Raw genomic sequence first — 18504 nt, forward strand, 5'->3', positions numbered from 1 at the left:
TACATAGGGTTATACAAACAAAATGCTTTCTGTTTCAGGTGTTCCTGCTGTTCTTAACTGTTTCCATGCTACTGGTGGGTGGAGTGTATTTTGGACTATAGTCGTCATTGCCTTCTGCTTTACCTACTTTTTCTTCTGAACCAAAATCTACTCCCACTGTTTCTCCACATTCCTTTCATCCTCTGCCCCAACATGAACAGATTAGACGTGCAGAATTCATGAATAACTCCTTTGTCCAGCTTCTTCATCAACATCAGTTGGTGATGAACACTACTAACTGTTGGGTGTGTGGGTTAATGCCACATACCATGGATCGGGGAATTCCGTATTTGGTCCTTCCTTATAGTTCCCAGGGGTCAGCTCGAGCATTCCAAACTATCTTTCGTAGCGCACTAGATTCCTACCCCCATCGAGAGCCACGCACTGCAGATCATGGTCCTGGCCCGTACCACAAGCCTTTGGCGAGAGCGATTGCTGATTTAGATAGATATATTTTTGACACATCGCTTATCCCAGAGGAAGATGTGCGAGCATACAGGGATCTGAGTGAGGCTGAGTATAGCATGTCAGTGGGTGATAGATAGCTTAAAAGCTCGTCTCCGATCTGGGTCGTACCCCATCTCGGTAATTTCTGCTTGAAAGGTCTTGGCCGAAGCCCGCGAGCTCAGCTTGGGAGGAGTGCTTGCACTGAAACGTATGTTTTACCAACACTCTCTTCCCCTGTTCTTCTGACTGCCAAGGGTACATACTTTGTATGTTACGACCGCGCATACACATGGTTGCCCCGTGACTTCTCGGGCACCTGTTATATTGCGAATCTGTTGCTGCTGACCTTCACAGTTGGGTCGAACTATCACAAGACTAGAGTTGTGAGAGGCGTTATTAGCGAAGAAGACACTGCCGGTCAAGAAGCAGGACACTTCTTTAAGGGTTTCCTGCCGTTTTGGGGACCTATGATCAATAGTAGGAACCTGAGACAGTTGACTCGTGTGGTGGAATCAACTGCTAATATAACTGCAAGTGCTCTTGGTAATCTGACAGCAGAGCTTCAGGCCGACAGGCTTATGACGTTACAAAACCGTATGGTTTAAGATGTTGTTCTTGCAGATAGAGGTGGTGTATGTAAGGTGATCCATTTGAGTTGTTGTATTTTCATCCCTGATAACGCTCCAACTGTCTATCAAGCCATCTCGAAGTTGCATAAGATCTCCGAATCCATACACGTGGACGTAGGTGATTGGACGCTACTAGGATGGTTTTGGGGCCTGATGTCGACGTGGGGTTGGAAGATTCTGATGATCATTGGGGTTGTTGTAGCATTTCTGTTCACGTGTTGTCTTTGCCTACAGTGTGGTCCTGCCTTATGTGGCCTCTGTGCTACGACGTGTATAAGACGACCATCTGTTACCAAGGAAGCATTGATGGATAGAATGATGCTGCAGCAACATCTGAATGATCTAATGAATATCGAGATCGATTCTGATATCGACTAGTGCTTGCCTACATGAGGGCAAAAGGAGCGTCTGAGGTTCCGTGACAATTATAGTGGTGTTCTCGACTCGTTCGAATATGGACGAGTTTGGTATCTATGAACCGCAAACGACGGGTTTAGTGGGTGTACGCGTTTTCGCTATACTGGCCTGAACCTTTCTTCCATTTCGTGGGTTTCTTCATCTGAACTCACGGGTTCCATTTTAGATACGGCATCCATTTTGTCTCTTGCCCTCAAGTAGCCAGCGAACGGACACTGTCCGCTTCGTGACCCTGGGATCCCCAAGCTCTTGCGGAAGACACGTGTTCCTTTGAGGGTGTCTTTATGATGAGGGGGATGATACCGCAAAGGCAGATGGCCCCGCTCGAGGCTCATCTTGCCGTGCCGGCCTATTGTTTCAGCCGTGCATTCATTAGGCACGACTCCTTTGATCCTGCAATCGTGTTTCCGATATCGCCCCCTACACCAATCTGCTGTCTATCTTTGTCTTCCTTCCACCTGTTTCTGTCTTCTCTCAAACTCGTTTACGGCCGGAATGGAATGTACCTAATGTTGGGATAATGTACTTACAGTTGGGAACCGGCGATGCTACTGTAATTTTGTTCCGGCATCCTGAATACATGAAAGCAGCCCTTTTGAAGTTTACTATGGGAACTGAGTTGTAATCTTTTGTTCGCCATGCTGTGCTATGACGGAAATCTGTATAAAAGTAGCGATCCACTATTGCAATTTGAAGCAGTCTCCTAGAACCTACATGCGTTGTACTTCTTGTGACTTCTGTGTGGCCTGCAGTAAATAAACCTCGATCTTTGACGCCGAAGGAAGTGTCCCGTGTCTCTGTCATTTGTACGCCGGAACAGGTAACCCACAAAGGTTTCAGGTGTTGTCCCATGGCACCGCTGGGCCTTAAGATTAGCCCAGTCCTTCAGATCCCTGATAGCATGCTACAGCAACGCAGATCATTCAACATTAAGTAACTCCTATTAGAGACCAGGCCGAATGTCAGATTAATCACGGCGGCTGAACTGCCTTGCAGGTGGCAGAACAAGTTTGCCACAGAACTGTTGAATGCCCTGTGTAAATAAACTACTTGACATATGAGTGAACTGCTCAGTGCATTTTCGCAGGCTTTACCACTAAGAAACACTTCACGTCCCCCATTCCAACATCTGTAGTTGTAAGGTATGTCCCGGGACACCTTAATGTATTTCTTACCCAACCTTTCCTATTTGCCTGCCTGCTATTGTATAAGGCAATAGTGAAATTGGAAAGAAGTGACTGGCAAATTTATATGGCCATGGATGAGCCATTCTGTAGCTGTTTTTTCTGCTACCGTGAATGGTAATCTTATCAGTTTTTCAACACCCGGCATTGTATACTTTGCTCCCCTTTGTGCCATTTCGATCTGTTTATGAGATTGTATTCCGAAATAAAGACGACATGTTGATAAAATTCCAAGGCACATAGCCTGCACACTATGTTTGTAGTGTCCAGACTAATAACATTACTGAACGTAACAGGCCTTGTTGTAACAAGGCTAAATCCTGTTTTAGTATGTGAATAGCAGAGGATACAATGTTGCCCAGAGAATTGATCCTGGATGACAAAGTTTTTAAACCATTGTCAACAACTGAGAGAGATTTCTCTAAATTAATTGGATCGATTTCACGTATCCTCTGCGGCCTTCGCCTGTGAAACTTCCCAAACTTCATTATAGGCTGTACAAATGCCGGCATTTATGAAACATTTTTGTCGTGGTTTTCTTGGTCCTAGCAAGAAATCCCTAAAGTCTGCATCTTCTTTCAAGTAAAGATAAGTGTTGTTTCACTTGGTCTATCGAGGATGTCTGTAGCCAATCAAGGCACACTTTCCCTATACTATGTTGTGTCACTGTATGTAACGGGGATCTAGCCTGTTGATAGTAAATCCCTGTGTTGTATTCAGGAACCTTTCTTGACAAATGTTAGTGTCTAAGTGCCAGATTTGCTATTTTTCCCAATCGGGGGCTGTTCTGTTGTACTGTAGGATGCTGTCTATGGTGGCTGCCTCATCTGTAGTACTATTGATTTTGGTATTAGCAGGTGTTGGTACATAAGATATGTTCATGTCTTTGATCTTGGCTAGTCCAAGGCAAGATGTTTGTTGCACGGTATCATTCAAAAACACTATTTGCTTGGGGAAGAGTCAGGTTCTAAAGAATGCTTCCTTCCCCTGCACCTGCCAGTCTCTAGAACCACAGACAGATTTTGTATCAACAGTGTCATTCCAAAAGTCAAACCCTTGTCTAGACAGCTGGGCATTAAAAGGCTGCAGAATAGATCTGTTTGGTGTTAGTTAACATTTGTTTCTGAGCAGTTTCGTTCACATTCTTAACATAATAGGAACCTGGATCTGTTGTATTGAATCCTGATCAATATGGAAACTTATTTCCATATGTTTTTTAACTATCTTTTGATGGTGTTGGACAATGTTCCCATTGATTATACATAAACACATTTCTAGGTATTGTAGATCTATGCAAAAAAAATGACCATAATGTTTATAATGGTACGTTTGTTCATACTCTGATGAACCTTCCAAGTTTTCACTATTAGAAAATGCAGCAGATTTTTTTCTAGATCCGATGTAATATTACTGACAGTTTGGAAGTCCCACACATCAGAATAGGTACTGGAGATAATGAAATCACTTAATGAAATTTTAAACAGGTGTAGAATTTTCAAAAGATCAGTCAGGCCCAAAATATCGAAATCGACTTTGTCCCATACTATACCATCGGGTATAGGCACGGCTGTGATGTTTACTGCAGACAAGTCTCTTTCTTCACAATGAGATAATTTGTGTGGTTTCAATATTAAGTTCACATCTTTACTTGCAGATTCTAGACGAATGTATTTGCAATTTACAAGCATGCTAATAGTCATTACTAAACCTAACCAGAAAAGAAAGAAAAATATTCCGGATATTATCCATAATTCAGTCCATGGTGAAACCAGATACGTTTCTTTCAGAAAGTGAAAAAAGTATTTTGCTTGCTGTTTGTAAGAGTTTGTGGTTGGCGACGTTTCTGATTCACTTGGGTCTTCAGAAAATGTATCAACATTTATGAAATAGCCAGTAGAAGTTTGATCAATTGTTAGAATTGCATCAGGATTTAAAGACATCACTGTGTTTGTCCTTTCATTTTTTCGATGAATTAGATGTTCTCTTGTTACATTGGTGTAGACAGGCGTGTCTGGTCGAACTGTTAATTGTAATTCAAGAGGAATGAGTTTCATAGCGTTGTTGAATAGTCCTTCATTTCTTACTGTGATTCTTTGATGGTTATGAGTCTTTTTGTTTGAACCTCTTGGATAGTAGCGAAAGGAGGGCATCTGCTACTAGGGCGGAGACCACAAGGCCTACTTTCAGTATTGGCCACATAGTGGGGTTTGATGAGGACAGCATCTACCATAGTGACTCTAAAGATAAGGCCCTTATCGCTTCCGGTCCCCTGATTTATTCCCGTGGCACTATCTCTGTACCGAATTATAACACACTAGACTTCTCTTGTAAGGTTTGGGATCGGGTCATAGGCCTGACCTCGCTCTCCATTGCTTGATCCAGTCCTTCCCGGTCCCCCTCTGGGTTCGCTTCTTGCATGAGAAGATAGGAGGTTCTGCGTAATAATGCATATGATCTTGCCAAGTAGACATAGTCTGTATCCAGTCTTTGAACTTGGGAGTCTGGCCTCTTCCCCACCTGCACTCTACCTGCAGTTGGGGTAATAAACCCATTGCCAAAAACTTTTTGTGCACTGTGTTTATTTCCTGAGATAAACCCAAAAGGGCTACAAGTGAGCATGTGGTCAGCTGGGCTCCTATCATGTTTGACAACCCTTCAAAAGTCTGTGTCCAGTTCTGCCACCCAGGGCAGGTCCCGCTAAATGCAGGACGTCTGCCCCCTCCCTCCCGCACTGTGCACATTTGTCATCGTATCTGAGGTGGAATCTGTGTAGTTTAGTCGGGGTATGATACAAGCGGTGCAAGAATTTAAAATGTATGAGGCGTAGCCTACTATTGCCTGTAATTGCTTCTGTCTGCGTGCAGCTAAGTTCCCATTGGTCATCCGGTAATGGGACATTTAGATCTTTATCCCATTCCCGCCTGGCCCGTAGAGTATGAGTGGGTGGTGCATTCTGTGTATGTTTATACATGACGTGAGCCTCGCCATGTAGCAAGGCTTGCAGAGGTGCAAGTGTATCTGTCTCTTGGGGCAAGGTACGGATTGCAGCCTTCACACTTTGCAGGAGATGAGTGTTTATAAATGTGTCAATTGTCGTGGGTATGCATGCTCCAAAAATGTGTTCCTTGGAGCAGAATTGTTTCCCTATATAAAGGTCTCCCCAGGTATGATAGCCAAGACCTTCCAGCATCATCTGACATATCCCCTCATAAGTAACTTGTAGCAAAGGTTTTGTAACATTGGCCTCCTAGGGGACTACAACATGTGGTTGCCTAGCATGCAAGCAAGCTGCCGCCATGCTACAAGCGTGCATTCTACGATGGACGGGTCACATTCCCGCTCCTTCACTGTTGTAAAAAGATAGCTTATCAGGGGTGTCCGAGTCATATACCCATTTCCATCGCCAAATGAGGCATAAAGGGTGGTGAATGGAACCAATGTGTTGCGAAGTGGGCCTGTGCACAAAAATAATAGAACTCTAAATTGGAAACATCATACCCTCCCTGATGGTATGGTAGCATTAGCGTAGACAGGTTGAGTCGTGCCTGCTTCCCACCCCATATAAGCCTCATAAGTTGAGTCTTGAGTGTAGTAAAGAAAAAACTTCCTGGGTGGTGTGGTATATTAATGAAAAGGTATAACCTTTTTTGGCAGCAATACCATTTTGATAAGAGAGATCCCCCCCACCATGAAGAGTAGAAGCTGTACCCACTTTCTGATAGTGTCAGTTATCTTATCTATGGCTGAGCCATAATTTATTCTCATCAGGTTGTCCCTGTTTCTGGTGATAAGTATGCCCAGGTATTTTAGCTCATCAGTTTCCCAGACTAGTGGATAATCCAATTGGTGCGTCAGGGGAATTTAGACCAATTTATTTGTATTACGGATATGGCGCCTAATTTAGTGGTCTCCCATAACACTGGGTTGATATTGTCTTGAGCCTTTTTGACATACAGTGTCATATCGTCTGCATATAGGGAGATAAGAAGTTGTCTAGTTGGGTAGATCAGTGCCCTATCATTATGGTGTTGCCGACGTTTTGTAGCTAAGGGTTCTATGGCCAGAGCAAATAAAATTGGGGATAATGGACAGCATTGTCGTGTGCCTCTGGAGATAGTGAAGGCGGAGGACTGGGCACAATTGAAAAGTACTCAAGCTATTGGTTGGCTATATAGCTGTTGTACCCAGTGGAGGAGGTGATAGGCATCCCCATGTACCCCAGAGAACCCAGCAGGTAATGTTTTATAAAATGTTATCGGTAGCCCGCCACATCCCGGGGCCCGTCCCGATTTCATCTGCATTATGGCTTCCGTGATTTCGTCTAATTCCAAATCTAAGTTCAAATATTTCCGCAAGTCTGATTTGCATATGGCCATGTCTGAACTAGGGTGGTGTGGAGTGCAAAAAAACGATGGATTTAGGTCCAGATCTCTGTACTGGGGTGAATGTATGACACTGTTCTAAATTCTGTCCATCAACTGTTGTTTTGCATTTGTCACCCCAAGTGGGATGGGTGTACTCAGATGTGAGTCCCATGCTCTCCACAACACTGGAGTCAAGCTATCCTGGCTGAAGACGGCTGATAGCCAGAAACCGGTCCTAAGATGCTTGATTCCGGTTTAGGAAAGACATGGCTTGGCAATTCGGGCTGGACTGTTTCCATGAGGCACAGGGTCAAGGCTGATTTGCATATGGCCATGTCTGAACTGGGGTGGTGTGGAGTGCAAAAAAACAATGGATTTAGGCCCAGATATCTGAACTGGGATGAATGTATGACAATGTTCTGCATTCTGTCCATCATCTGTTGTTTTGCATTTGTCACGCCAAGTGGGATGGGTATGTTCAGATGTGAGTCCCATGCTCTCCACACCACTGGAGTCAAGCTATTCTGGCTGAAGACGGCTGATAGCCAGAAACCGGTCCAAGATGCTTGATTCCAGTCCAGGAAAGACATGGCTTGGCAGTTCGGGCTGGACTGTTCCCATGAGGCACAGGGTCAAGTAGGTTTGCATATGGTCATGTCTTAACTGGGGTGGTGTGGAGTGCAAAAAAAGCGATGGATTTAGGCCAGATCTCTGTACTGGGGTGAATGTAAGACATTGTTCTGCATTCTGTCCATCAACTGTTGTTTTGCATTTGTCAACCCAAGTGGGATGGGAATGCTCAGACGTGAGTCCCATGCTCTCCACACCACTCGAGTCAAGCTATCCTGGCTGAAGAAGGCTGATAGCCAGAAACCGGTCCTAGGATGGTTTTTTCCGGTCCAGGAAAGACATGGCTTGGCAGTTCGGGCTGGACTGTACCCATGAGGCACAGGGTCATGGCTGATTTGCATATGGCCATGTCTGAACTGGGGTAGTGTGGAGTGCAAAGAAAATGATGGATTTAGGCCCAGGTCTCTGTACTGGGGTGAATGTATGACATTGTTCTGCATTCTGTCCATCAACTGTTGTTTTGCATTTGTCAATGCAAGAAGGATGGAAATGCTCAGACGTGAGTCCCATGCTCTCCACACCACTGGAGTCAAGCTATCCGGGCTGAAGATGGCTGATAGCCAGAAACCGGTCCTAGGATGCTTGATTCCCGTCCAGGAAAGACATGGCTTTACAGTTCGGGTTGGACTGTTCCCATGAGGCACAGGGTCAAGCCTGATTTGCATATGGCCATGTCTGAACTGGGGTGGTGTGGAGTGCAAAAAAACAATTGATTTAGGCCCAGATCTCTGAACTGGGGTGAATGTATGACAATGTTCTGCATTCTGTCTATCAACTGTTGTTTTGCATTTGTCACCCCAAGTGGGATGGGTATGCTCAGACGTGAGTCCTTGCTCTCCACACCACTGGAGTCAAGCTATCCTGGCTGAAGACGGCTGATAGCCAGAAACCGGTCCTAGGATGCTTGATTCCAGTCCAGGAAAGACATGGCTTGGCGGTTCCGGCTGGACTATGCCCATGAGGCACAGGGTCTAGGCTGATTTGCATATGGCCATGTCTTAACTGGGGTGGTGTGAAGTGCAAAAAAACGATGGATTTAGGCCCAGATCTCTGTACTGGGGTGAATGTATGACATTGTTCTGCATTCTGTCCATCAACTGTTGTTTTGCATTTGTCAACCCAAGTGGGATGGTTATGCTCAGACGTGAGTCCCATGCTCTCCACACCACTAGAGTCAAGCTATCCTGGCTAAAGACGGCTGATAGCCAAAAACCGGTCCTAGGGTGCTTGTGTCAGAAGCAGTACCTGAATAATCCGGATTTCCGTGGGATCGAGCGGCCCCGTCTTCTACGATGCTAATTTCCAGATTCCCAAACACCCCTGCACCCGGATTGCTCCAAGCCCAGGAATGGAAGGGAAAGGGGAAGTGGATAACAAACAACAAAGAGAGTCTTCCACACTGGTGTCTTCGTAACTACCTCTGGGATGAGTAGCTGGGGAACACCTGCAACAGGGAACAGAACATTACTAACGTTCTAACCACTACGAGGGAAAACACACTCTCACTCCCTCAACTCTCTTCACTCATACCTGGTTAACGTGTGGAATTAGCTGCTCTCTTTCTGAGTCCAAATAAGTTCATATGACGGTTGAAGACTCTTGTTGCTTGTGTAGTGTGGCGGAAGTGGTGATACGATGAATAGAGGTGGTAGACAACAGTATTACCATATGCATATAATATATACTCTCATTTACTTGTAGAACCACAGAAGCTGACTGAAACTCTCAAAAGTCTTTTTCTGAAACTCTGAATGTGCCGTAAACTGTGATAGTTCTTAATAGGAAATCGGGCTTCACTTCTGACTGGAAAACTCTGACGCAGACGAAAAGACCAACTGGCACAGGGCAAGGATAGCACCACCAAAGTCTAAGAGAATTGAATGTTCTTACCGCAAATATGAGGATATGTGGGAAGGTACTTGCCCACTGGAATGGAACTCTGACATGGAACGCTGACAAGGACAAGTCCGCACAGCCGAACACTGGCATGCGGCAAATGGACTTTCGCTCCGGAATGCAGGAATCCAACGGGAAAGGAACGTAAACACGCTCCCGGGGTTCCGAATAAAGTCTCTGTAGATTCTGACTGGGAAGGGGGGCAAAACTAGGAAAATACGCGGTGAATTGACAGGAGTCAAAATCAGGGCGTCGAACTGCTGGATAGGGACAGTTGAAGTGCGCCACATAGAACATGCGGGATTAGGAAATGGCGGACTGCTGGAAAAGACTAGAACGCTAACCTTATCAAATGGTGGTACAATCCGGAGGCGTACTAAGCCTCAATCTGACAGTGGTCATGGGCTAATTTCTGAAGGGAACCCCAGAGTGGAAACGGTTGCCAAACAGGAAATCTTCTCCTAGCTGCAGGGACAGACGGAGGTCTCTTAATGGGGCCCGGCATGGTCCTGACAGCTTCATTCCGGTCCAGGAAAGACATGGCTTGGCAGTTCGGACTGGACTGTACCCATGAAGCACAGGATCAAGGCTGATTTGCATATGACCATGTCTGAACTGGGGTGGTGTGGAGTGCAAAAAAAACGATGGATTTATGCCCAGATCTCTGTACTGGGGTGAATGTATGACATAGTTCTGCATTCTGTCCATCAACTGTTGTTTTGCATTTGTCACCCCAAGTGGGATGGGTATGCTCAGACGTGAGTCCCATGCTCTCCACACCACTGGAGTCAAGCTATCCTGGCTGAAGACGGCTGATAGCCAGAAACCGGTCCTAGGATGCTTGATTCCGGTCCAGGAAAGACATGGCTTGGCAGTTCGGGCTGGACTGTTCCCATGAGGCACAGTGTCAAGGCTGATTTGCTTATGGCCATGTCTTAACTGGGGTGGTGTGAAGTGCAAAAAAACGATGGATTTAGGCCCAGATCTCTGTACTGGGGTGAATGTATGACATTGTTCTGCATTCTGTCCATCAACTGTTGTTTTGCATTTGGCACCCCAAGTGAGTTGGGTATGCTCAGACGTGAGTCCCATGCTCTCCACACCACTGGAGTCAATCAATCCTGGCTGAAGATGGCTGATAGCCTGAAACCGGTCCTAGGATGCTTGATTCCAGTCCAGGAAATACATGGCTTTGCAGTTCGGGCAGGACTGTTCCCATGGGGCACAGGGTCAAGGCTGATTTGCATATGGCCATGTCTGAACTGGGGTGGTGTGGAGGGCAAAAAAACAATAAATGTAGGCCCAAATCTCTGTACTGGGGTGAATGTATGACATTGTTCTGTATTCTGTCCATCAACTGTTGTTTTGCATTTGTAACTCCAAGTGGGATGGGTATGCTCAGATGTGAGTCCCATGCTCTCCACACCACTGGAGTCAAGCTATCCTGGCTGAAGACGGATGATAGCCAGAAACCGGTCCTAGGATGCTTAATTCTGGTCCAGGAAAGACATGGCTTGGTAGTTCGGGCTGGACTGTTCCCATGAGGCACAGGGTCAAGGCTGATTTGCATATGGCCATGTCTGAACTGGGGTGGTGTGGAGTGCAAAAAAACAATGGATTTAGGCCCGGATCTCTGTACTGGGGTGAATATATGACATTGTTCTGCATTCTGTCCATCAACTGTTGTTTTGCATTTGTCACCCCAAGTGGGATGGGTAAGCTCAGATGTGAGTCCCATGCTCTCCACACCACTGGAGTCAAGCTATCCTGGCTGAAGACGGCTGATAGCCAGAAACCGGTCCGAGGATGCTTGATTCCAGTCCAGGAAAGACATGGCTTGGCAGTTCGGGCTGGACTGTTCCCATGAGGCACAGGGTCAAGACTGATTTGCATATAGCCATGTCTTAACTGGGGTGGTGTGGTGTGCAAAAAAAACGATGGATTTAGTCCCAGATCTCTGTACTGGGGTGAATGCATGACATTGTTCTGCATTCTGTCCATCAACAGTTATTTTGCATTTGTCAACCCAAGTGGGATAGGTATGCTCAGACGTGAGTCCCATGCTCTCCACACCACTGGAGTCAAGCTATCCTGGCTGAAGACTGTAGTTCTGAAAAATTCTGAACTCGTGCAACAAACTTTGTCGTAGCATAACGATTTTTATATCAAAAGACCGATAATGGCTAGTACATTATGCACAAGCATTTTCGTCATAATCGAGTAACGATTTCACCTCGAAATCGTCATTTTCGTTTTTGAACCTTTGGGTTCAATTTTACGCTTGGCAGCCATTTTGTGAGTTGCCCTTCACATAGGCTTGTAACTGCAGCTGAATTCGATATCAAGGACACATACACCTTAATTGACTTTCCTGTGACCTGGCCAAGCTGGAACCATTGCCCCAGGCCAAACCTGTTCGGTCAGTTCCTCTCCCAGTGGCCGAACGAGATAGCACCAAAGCGCAACAGGCCACAAATCGTTTACATCGCACACACACCCTGCCCAAATCTTGCTCACACCTGGTCCTGCTCTTTTCTCTTCTTTTCCTTTATGATGAGGAGGAGCCCGGTTTTATTGGGGGTACACCGATATCTGATGAAAATGTTGGGCCTTGCCGGGTAATTGATCACGAACTGGACACACTGAAATGTGGACTTGTCATCATGACTTTGCTTTTTCTTTGTAGTGAAAATATGTGAATAGCACACTGTAAATCTAAGAAGGTTTGCACTGTAAATCTAAGAATGTTTGCCTGCAGCTCAATATTCTGTATAAAAAGAGAAGCCTGGCTTTGTAAGTTTGAGCAGTCTCCTGAGAACATACATGCGCTTCATGCTGTTGTACTTCTAGGATGCTTGTTACTTGGTTGCAGCCAATAAATTCGATCCTTGACTTCACCTAGAAGACTCATGTTTCTGTGGTCTGAATCAGGAAAGTACTCGAGGTCTTTGGGTGTTGCCCCTGACACCGCTGGGTTACCGGATCAGTACCGGTTCTGAAAAACCCAGTACCGCAGTTGGCGCCCAATGTGGGGCGGTATCAGCGGTACCGGTCCAAGCCAGTGGGTCATGAGGAGCTTCGTGTAAAAATTCCGGAGGACGACCAGCCACTTCAGCAACTCCTGTATGTCGACGTGGTTCCGAAGGTCTTTGCTGCGAGGTTCCCCGCGTCCCGACAGCTACGAAGGACTGCTGCCCTGACTATCGCCCTGATTTGGACCCTTGATGTTTGGTAGAGCGAAACGATAGACGAGTCTTCTGGTGACGTCATCGATATTTCAGTTAAGTATAAGTGGAGCGTCTCCCAGTTCTTAGTTTGCTTGGTGTCCCCCTTGGGACCACTTTGATTTGGAACTTGCGCAAGCGCCAAAGCCGAAGGACTCGTGTATTCACGAGAATATATTAATCGATAATCCTTTGAAGTTTGAAGCTAGACTAAAGAGCGAAGATGCCTGGTCTTAGCAGACTTGGAAATTTGTTTTGTCTTGGTTGTAATAATAGGGACTCCCGATTGGAGGACTTGTGTCCGGTTCCTCCGATTGGAACTCCAACCTATGAACTATATGTGAAACATGGGGTAGGCCCCATCACATACAATGAAGTCTGGATCAAATACACCAGAAAAGACTGTGTCTTAAAATGGCCCCAATATGGTAGCTTTGATACGGAAATCCTAGATAATATCGAAGTTAAACTTTTTACGAAGAAAGCCCGGCCGGCAATGTTTGACTCTTTTCGCCTATGGCGAAAGGAAGCCAAACAGAAAGAAATAAAATTAGCGAAGAAAAATAAACGAGGCATGTCAATGGTACAAGCGGCTGTTGCATTTAAGGATAATGAGGAAGAGCAGGAGAGCGAACAAATGTCCAGGATAAAAAAGTTAGCGGTGGATAAGTGCTACCCAGTTTTACCGCACAAAGGACAGGAAGCAACAAAAGAGCTTGAAAAAGACCCCCTAATGTCGCATTTGTTAAGTTCACCACCACCCTATGCGCAAAATTCTACTGCACCTCCACAACCTTTAGTGCAACCCATGGTTGTTATGCCTCCTGTTCCTCCACAGCATCCACCAGCTATTCTTCAGCTGGCTCCTGTCCCTCCGGTGCAGCCTTCTCAAGGGCCACCAACTTTGCTACCTGCTTCGTCTTTACCTCCTACAACTTATTCACCTTTTCTTGCTACCTCCTCTGCTACTGCTCCTGCCTTAGCTTCTTCTCAATCTGCTTTATCTCCTGTCCTGTCGACTTCTCCTTCGGTTCGACAGAGAATGACAAATACTGTTACTAGTCTTCTCTCCCCTTTCTTTGGGTCGCATAGTACAACCCCTGATTCAGAACGTACACAGTTGCGTAGCCGACTGCCTCATTCTAGAGAGAAAGAAATATTGGACCGCCTTGCGTGTAAATGGGTTAACGACCCCGCAAGATATGAGTTAGAGTCTGTTATAGATGTCTTCCGCTAATGGGAAGCACCAAAGCAGAGGTATGTCTTTGATAAAATGTGTACTTTTCTTTATGAGGATTTGGAGGAAAATGATTTGGAGCCCATTCCGCCTGAGTTGTGCTGCGTCCGGTTCGAGTTTGCAAAGGGCACGATTGTGGGTTCTGATGTTGACAGAGCAGTTGCAACATTGCTGTCATTTAGGAGTGAGAGTATTTCTCAGTTGTTGTTTGAACCTAACTCATCAGTTAAGAGAAAAGCGCGACAGTATCCCATGAGAGAGGTTCCTCCTGTGTGGAAAGAAGCAGTGGCTGCTGGTCCGGCTAATGCTCCACCAGCTGTACCGGCTCATTTTCAGCGTGTTTGGGTGCATGTCCCCTGGAAACGTGCTGAGGTTTTAGCTATTAAGCAGTCTTTGCCTGATCCACGCAAAAACCCAGCAGGGTACTATAAAGAGTTGACTCAGACTGTGGGTTCGTGTATTATGAACTTGGCAGACATCGACATGTTGTTTGGCAATGTTGTTCCACAACCTATTTGGAGTAAGATTCGTCATACAGATCATGTGGTTGATTGGGTGATACATGGGTTAATCTTAGAGATGCCGACAATAGGCAAGTAGGCGGTGCTAAGCCTGAGGATTCGATTACTGAACTCCCTGGTAAGATCATCGATTACATGAAAACAATAATGCCGGCGATGCGTGTAAACTGGGATAAGTTGTCTGCGTGTAAGCAGAAGAAAGATGAAACGGTGTCTGACTTCTTCACCAGGTTTGAAGAAACGTTTGTCGACCACAGTGGTCAAGATATGAGTACAGAAGGTGGTCAGCGACTGTTCGTCTATAAATTCGTGCACAATCTGCTTCCAAAGTTGTGTAAGAAGTTGAAGGATTCAGAGAGTACATGGGCAGTTTCCTCGTCAGCACAGATATTGGCTACCGCGCAATATTATGAAAATAGAGACAAAGATGAGAAAGATAGAGCAGAAAAGAAAACTAAAGAGTTGAAAACAAGTCCTGTTACAGCAAGCATACCCGCCACGTGGTGGTAGTGGTCAGAATAACTATCAGAATAATTATCAGCAACCTCAACAGTTTCAAAAGCCAAGAGTAGAGTATGCTCAGCCACGCGTTTCTGTGGGTCCCAATCAGTGTTCGTATTGCAAGGAAGAGGGTCATTTTAAGTATAGTTGCCCTATCCTGTTACAACGCGCAAATGGTGTGTCGAACACAAGAGGTAGAGGTGTTCAGCAAACACCTAGAGGTCGAGGACGTGGAAACGTCCATCAGAATGCACGCTCCCTTCCGCCTCAGGATTCTATGAATAGGTTTGATAAGCAGAATAACGCATCTGGTAGGACAGCTCAGTACTACGCTGATGATTATTATGCAGAAGATGAGTATATGGAAGGTAATGATTGCTAGGAAAGCCATAGACAAAGAGAGAGAGTTGTTTCAGTTCCAGTAGATCAGAGTGGACCATACGTTGAGGTGATTACATCAGGTGTGTCAGAACCTTTTCTGTTGGATACTGGTGCTACAAAGAGTTCTATTATATACTCAAAACTCCCTGGCGCACCTTTGTCTGGCGAAATGAATGTTTCTGTAGGTTTTTCTGGCGCCTCGGTTAGGAACCCGATTTCATGTCCTATGTCCCTGTCTGTTGATTCTTGTGAATTCGAAGCACCCCTTATTCTAACAACAGGTTGTGGTGAAAACCTGTTGGGATTGGACCTGTTAAAAAGATTGTATGCGACTCTGTACGGTTCTCCTGTGGGAGTACAACTTACACTAGGTAAGAAAGTGGTTTCTCCAATGTATTTGTCAAGGGATAAAATTCCGACAGAATTGCTGTCTCTACCTGATATTCTTTGGGCTACTGGCCCTAACGATGTGGGCCTCTTGGAAATACCACTATATGTTGTGACATTAAAAGCTAATGTTAGGATGCCACGAATTCCCCAATACAAAATTTTTAGTGAAGGTGAAAAAACGTTGTCAGCGATCATTCATATTTGATTGAAAAAGATGTGATTGAAGAGACAAGAGGCAACGTTTGCAATAGTCCTGTTCTGCCTGTTTTGAAGCAAACTGACCCCTCTCAGCCACCTGTGTACAGATTTGTGATTGACCTTAGAGAGGTCAATAAAATAGTTGTGCCACAATTTCCAGTTGTTCCTGACATTACTGCCCTGCTGACTATGATCCCAGCCTCTGCAACTTGGTTTTCGGTGATTGACTTGAAGAATGCTTTCTTCAGCATCCCAATTGCTGAAGAAAGTAGGGATATTTTTGGTTTCACTTTAGGAGGACGAAGCTTCCGCTCCCCAGGGCTACTGTGAAAGTCCATCAATATATAGTCAAGCTCTAAAAACACAGCTTGATACGATTGTTTTACCTGAAGGCGCTACACTCATTCAGTATGTTGATGACTTGCTTATTGCTGCAGATTCTGAGGAAATTTGTAAAGAAGCAACGTTGTCATTGTTGCGTCATTTGTGTGATCTGCATCACAAAGTGTCCCTGTCTAAATTACAAGAAGTGACCTACTTAGGTCATCTCTTATCGAAGGAGGGAAGGAAACTGACCCCAGAAAGAATTCAGGCAATAGTAAATTTAAGTGTGCCAAAAACACAGAGAGAAGTGCGTGCTTTCTTGGGTATTACATCGTACTGCAGACAGTGGATTCCAAATTTTTCTTTACTGGCCAAACCATTGGTGGCATTAACGTGTAAAGATACACCCAATCCCGTGCCTTGGTCTGAAGAGTGTCAGAAAAGTTTTTCAGAATTGCGCGCAGCATTATGTTCGGCTCCTGTGTTGGGTACCCCCAACTACAGTAAGCCCTTTACATTGTATGTCCATGAGAAAGAAGGTTGTGCATTATCGGTGTTGACACAATTGTTTGGAGACAAGCAGCGTCCATGTGCATATTTTTCGTCGACTTTGGACCCAGTAGCTAAAGCGTTGCCAAGTTGTTTAAGAGCAACAGCGGCAGCAGCTGTTTCTATTCGACAGTCTGCGGGTTTAGTAATGAATAATACATTGATGGTAATGGTCCCACATGCAGTGGACACGTTATTGAACAGAACCAAGACAAAGCACTTAACTAGTGCTCGATTGTCTGGTTATGAACTAACTTTGCTAGCGAGCCATGTGCACATCAAAAGATGCAGCACATTAAACCCAGCCACGTTATTGCCAACTCCATTTGAGACAGAGAATGCTGAAGAGCAGCATGATTGTTTTCTTAGAACAGAAGAAGAAACAAAAGGGAGAATAGATCTCCAAGATACTCCTCTCGTTGAATGCGATGGTACCTTATGGGTGGATGGTTCATGCTTCAAGCTTCCGAATGGTGACACAACTGCAGCATATGCTGTCACCACTTTGCATACAGTCGTTGAAGCTGCACGTATTCCACATAACTCAGCTCAAGCAGCAGAATTGATTGCACTTACGAGGGCGTGTATGTTGTCAAAAGGAATGAAAGTAAATGTGTACACTGACAGTCAGTATGCCTTCGGTGTGGCTCATAGTTTTGGACGTCTGTGGCGCGAACGTGGCTTTCTGACTTCGCATGGAGCCAAGATCCAGGATGGTCAGTTGGTGAATGAGCTTCTTGAATCACTGACCTTGCCTCTACAAGTTGCGATTGTAAAATGTAGTGCTCACAAGAAGGTGACTGATGATGTCGGTTTTGGGAATGCATTTGCTGATGAAGTCGCGAAAGAAACAGCAAGGAATGTGATGAGCAGAATGTATGTTGCAGGTCCTGCAAGATGGGTTGGTGATGTTGGAATGTGTGAGGACACGATAGAGAGTGTGAAATCGATTCAATCTGAGGCTATAGAGAAAGAGTTGAACACGTGGAGAGAAAGTACGTGTAGAATGGATGCAGATAGCTGCTACCCGATGCGTACGTACTTGCAGTGGTTACAATGGCTCATGGAATGGCTCATATCAGCGTGAAAGGGATTTGCAAGTTGTTGGCTCCAGTATGGCAGAATGCTGGAATCCCTAAGTGTGCAGAGAATTTGGTCAAAAATTGCATGGTATGTCTGAAACACAATCCTGGTAGGGGAACCCCAACTCCAGCTGGTCATTTTGCACCTCCTACATATCCGTTTGAGGTTCTGCAGCTAGATTTCATCCACATGGAAAGGTGCAACAATTTAAAATACATACTCGTTGTTGTCTGTGCCTTCTCAAGATGGGTAGGAGCATATCCCCTAAAGGACAATACGGCCCTGTCCACAGCAAAAGCCCTTGTGAAAGAGTTCTTCCCTAGATTTGGAATGCCTAGAATGGTCTGGAGTGATAATGGGAGTGAATTTGTGGAACGAGTGATGAAGAAAGTATGTGAAGGGCTAGGCATCCGACAGAAGTTCCACGCTGCAAACCACCCCCAATCAGCTGGATTAATAGAATGCTATAACGGCACCCTAAAGCTAAAGC

The sequence above is a fragment of the Lissotriton vulgaris genome, chromosome 3_1, assembly GCF_964263255.1.
Source record: "Lissotriton vulgaris chromosome 3_1, aLisVul1.2, whole genome shotgun sequence".
NCBI lineage: Eukaryota > Metazoa > Chordata > Amphibia > Caudata > Salamandridae > Lissotriton > Lissotriton vulgaris.